The sequence below is a fragment of the Acinonyx jubatus genome, chromosome B2, assembly GCF_027475565.1.
Source record: "Acinonyx jubatus isolate Ajub_Pintada_27869175 chromosome B2, VMU_Ajub_asm_v1.0, whole genome shotgun sequence".
Taxonomy (NCBI): Eukaryota; Metazoa; Chordata; class Mammalia; order Carnivora; family Felidae; genus Acinonyx; species Acinonyx jubatus.
Genome location: NC_069385.1, coordinates 2,397,274 through 2,401,874, shown reverse-complemented (window position 1 = coordinate 2,401,874; position 4,601 = coordinate 2,397,274). Strand labels below are relative to the sequence as shown.

Genomic DNA, 4,601 nt, shown 5'->3' with positions numbered 1-4,601 from the left:
TGTGGCCCTGACACTGAGCGGGTCCTTCCCGGGGGTAGTTTTGTAACTGTGGGGACAGAGGCCCGTGACCAACAGGTGTCTCCCAGCTCACCTCACAGTGGAGGGCGGGGCCCCGGGCCGGCTCCCTAAGCCTCCTTCTTCCCCAGCGGGATGCTGACGTCCCAGGAGCCCTCGGAGCAGCTGGAGACCGGCCACCCCGAGGACGGCGGGGCCGAGGACGTGCTGGGCATGAATGGGGCTCTTCCTCGGTCTCACCTGCCTGTGTCCCCAGCCTGCCCCTGACACCGGCACTCGGATTTCCCTGCCTCCTCTTGCAAGACCTTTCTGGTGATGCTTTAACCTGGAGGTTGACACGCGTCTTCCCTCTAGGAGGGGCGTATGGCTCTCCTTCCGCAGCCTGGTGTCTCCGTAGACGAGAGGTAGAATGGGGAGTTTAAGGAACTTCAGCTTCTCAGCTAAGTTCCTGAATCCCAGGGAAGGCGCGAGGCTGTAAGAACTTGGTCAAACGAACATGAGGAAGTTCCCGAGACTTAAATCTTCCCCCCGGAGTCACAGACCTTCCACTTCTCTATCCCCTGCTTCCTTCGAGCCCCTCCGGGTCCCCTCCTGTGCCCACCTGTCCAGCGGCTGTGACCACACAGTGCAGGGCCGTGTCGTCCTCGGCAACCTCATTTATCTCCGAAACAGCCATCAAAGCAGGACTCCGAGGAGAAGCTGGTAGGCTGGCTTTAAAACGCCGTGGCTTCTGCGAATTTCTGCAGAGGTGACAGAATATCTCTTTGAATACGACACAGGGTTTTGCTGTGCTCCCCGGAATTCAGAGGTATTGGCCGCGGAAGCTGGGGTGACTGTATTTTGTGCGTGCCAGGCCGGTCCTGGGCGCGTGAGGCGCCCCACCGCCCTGGATCCTCATGGATTGGCGAGAGGTGTTAGCATCCCAAGTGAATAAGAGAGACAAGGGGTGTCTTTGTTACGGCCCCCAAGCAGCACCGGGCGGGCGCAGCCCCAAGTCTCGGGCTATCTGACTCCCCATTTGTCAGATGGTGACTGGGTGATGAACTGAGAGGCCCGTGGGGACACAGACACGTGGGGACACAGACACGGGGAGCTGACACTCAACACAGTCTCAGCCGGGCCCCAGGAGGGGTGCCCCAGGCCACCACGTGGTGGGGGACAGAGGACGTCCTCTATTTAGCTGGAAATACTGGCTAAGAGGGTTAGGTGGTATTTCCAAGGTTCTCTTCAAGAAGGATCCAGACCGGGCCGTGCACCAGGGTAAAGCTCTTTCCAAGTCCCAGCCCCCGGCTGCCCGCAAACGGAGGGGTTGGCAGGGGTCCCGTGACCACGGTGAGCAAAGCCGTCTCAGCCAGAGCCGCATGTGGTTCCCCACGGGCAGTGACTGCAGTCTCCATCAGACCCCAGTGCCGGGCCCGAGGCGGGAGCGAGATGTGCCGCTTTGCCCCCGAGCCGGTTCACTTCTGTGCCCCTAGTGGGCTTCCAGCACCTTCTGTGAGGTCCCTTCTCTGGTTCCTCCCACCCCTCGCCCAAGGCCAGCCATCCGTCTTCCCAGGTGCGCTCACACTGGGAGAACTGGCGGATACTCACTGACCCCCGCCGGGTGCCGGACGCCGTCGTAGGTTCCTGGGGGTCCCTCCCTGTTCTCGGGCACTTGTCCTGTCGAGGGAACACAGTAAGCAAGTAATTCACAGACCACATTCGAAAGTGATGCGTGCCTTGAAGGAAACGGGGGAGGAATGCCCTCTCTGGACTCGACCTCTCCCTCTGAGTTCAGAGTCCCCGCTGTCGGTCTGTGACCTCGGGCCGGTGACCGGCCTGCGGGAACTCGTCTGCGATTGCTGGGGTGGAGATGACCGCTTCCCTCCAAGGCTAACTTTGGGATTACACAAGACAACTTTGGGAGGTGGGTGATCATCAGGGAGCAGGTGCTAAGTAGGTGGGCAGTGTTTCCGAGGCAGAGGCGATGTGCCCGAGCAGGAGACGCCCCTGCTTCTCCCCCGGACAGCATCTGGGCGGAGCTCCTGGGCCCGAAGCCCCACCCCCAGGATGTCCCAGAGCAGGGGGTTGGCTCCCCATGATGCAGGGGGCGAGGGGCTCGTACACATGGTCTGGTCACCACACTTTCTTTCCTCCTCTTTGTGCTGGAGACCGCTCACCGCCCTCCCCCCGCTGGCCTTTCCCCTGCGCCCCCACCAAAACTCTGAGTGCAGATTCCCTATGGGAAAGCCACCGGGCCTCCGATGACCCACACGAATCCCAGGTCCCTGGCTCCCTGCCAGCCCCACCCCTCTGCCCGGAGTCTTGCCGTGACAGTCTTCACAAACTTGGCATTATTAGGATAATTCCAGGGGGAGGGGGACTAATTTAATTTAAAATGGAAACGCAATTACTTTCCTACTGTTTCTAGAACAAACTGAGAGAATAATGCAATCACTAATTTCTTCTCAAATGGTGTTATTTTCTCTTTTAATCATAAACTTGCAGTGTGATTCTGATTACTTTTCAGGGATAATCTCTAGGAGAGGAAAATGCTTTTTTTTTTTTTTTAAATTACCTCCTTTTCTTTATTCTAAGGTTCTCTGCTCAGCTGTGTCTAACTTGGGCAGATTGACACCTTCCTTCCTGAGCGCACTTGGATCCTCACACACAAAGATTCCCTTGTTATGCCCAACAGACAGTGCCTTGTAAGTCTGTTTTGTAAGCCACAAAAACCTGGGTGACATTACAATGGACAGAATGAACCACGTAGGCACAGAAGTATCAGCTGACATTTGTTCTGTTTCCCATTCTCTGTTCCGGGGGCTCCTGTCCAGCACAGGCCTCACCCCTCAGAATAACCATCTGAGGCCATTCTGTCATCATTTTGGAGAAGAGGAAACTGAGGCCCAGAGAGGTGAGGTGCCTTGTCTGAGGTCACACAGCAAGGAAGCGGTGAAGCCAGGATTATAACCTTTTTTGACTCTTTTCAAAACACATCCTTTTTAAAAAAAATTTTTTTAATTATGTTTATTTATTTTGAGAGAGAGACAGAGTGCGAGCTGGGGAGGGGCAGAGAGAGGGAGACGCAGAATCTGAAGCAGGTTCCAGGCTCCGAGCTGTCAGCACAGAGCCCCACTCAGGGTTCGAATCCACAAACGTGAGATCACGACCTGAACCGAGGTCGGATGCTCAACCGACTGAGCCACCCAGGAGCCCCCAGAGCACCAGCTCCTAACTCTTGCCTGCTGCCCCCTCAGGTGAGATTAAGAAGGAAACGAAAGCGTTATCTGCCTCTTTCGGCAAAGAACAGCAATTCGCTAACCACCTTTATCTGGTTATATTTTGCGGAATGAGTCACAAGGGACACTGCTTAATCAGAAGGGATAAAGGCGTCAGAGTCGTATTCATCTCCTAGCTGTCGGAGGCCCTGACCTCTTTTCTAGAAGGTCCAGGCTAACGCCCGAAAGGGCTGGAGGGTTTTGTAGGAGAGCCCCCCCTCACCCCGCACAAACACCACAGCAAAACCTGAGCCCCGTTCCCTCCCCGGTCTCCCCCCCCCCCCCAACCGATGGCACAGCGGCTCCATCGGTAGGTGGCCCGGCTTCACGAGGAGTTCGGGAGCCAGGAGTCGCGGTCACCACCAGCCCAGAGCCAGATGGACGCCCTCAGGCGACAGAACCTGGAGCTTCGGGACGGCCTGAGGGTGTCGGGGCTGCGGGGGACCGCCAGCCGGGAGGCCGTTCGCAGCCGCCGTCTGCACAAGAAGGAAGTCGGCCACTCTGGTACCAGAAGGTTTTTTTGGTTTACTTAGAAGTGATGTCACAGGAAAGGTGGCTGCATCGTCGTTGGCGCTGGCGGTAACGCTCACCCTCTGGGAGGCGAGGGGCTGGCTGTCTGTTAACTCACGTCCGTAAATGAATGACGGACACGGGGACCCGGCACCTGTCTGGTCTCCAGAATAATCTCATGACACCTGGTAGGGCAGCAGCCCGCACTTCCTGGGGACCGTGACCGGACAGTGAGCCTGTGAGATGCATCCCGGTGCTGATGCCCCCCACATCGTGTGGCTGCTGAGCCCCAGGGCCTGGGCGTACTTGCTTGTGAATGTGTAAGTCTACAGTTCACGGAGTCAGGATGTTTCAGCTCTGACACAGTAACACGCACTCTCTCTCCCTCTCTTATTTGGAGCTCACGTGCTGGGTGAATTTCCACCGTGCGCAGTGCCGCCCCCAGCATGGTGTGGTGACGTGTAAGGACAGCACCCGTTCTGCAAAGCACACCCGACTGAAAGAAAGCAGGACAGATGTGGGACCCTCACTCTGGGTCCGTGCAGGCACCTGCTTGGGCAGGCATGGTTGTGGGGCCAGCGCATCGAGCTGTCAGTGACACTCGTGAGCCCAGGACTGATCATCTGCCCTGGAAACGGGACGGAAGGCTGTCCAGCCCCCTCCCGTCGGCGTCCTTCCGCCAGAGGGCTGAGCGGTGAATACATAAAGTCACCGCGTCCCGCCGGAAGGGCCGCGCTTTTCCAGAGTTTGCTTCAGAGCAGGGAGGCTTGAGAGTCTGCGTTTCAAGTCCTCGATCAATTGTCAGCGGCGACGCTA

The 4,601-nt window shown here is 57.5% G+C and overlaps 1 long non-coding RNA gene across 1 annotated transcript; it reads left to right on the top strand.

The window, feature by feature from the left end:
* The first annotated feature begins 204 nt into the window (after window positions 1-204).
* LOC128315448 (uncharacterized) lies at window positions 205-3,018 on the top strand. Its single transcript, XR_008298207.1, has 3 exons — window positions 205-1,347; window positions 2,593-2,702; window positions 2,832-3,018. It is a non-coding gene; the product is annotated as an uncharacterized LOC128315448 (long non-coding RNA).
* The last annotated feature ends 1,583 nt before the right edge of the window (window positions 3,019-4,601 follow it).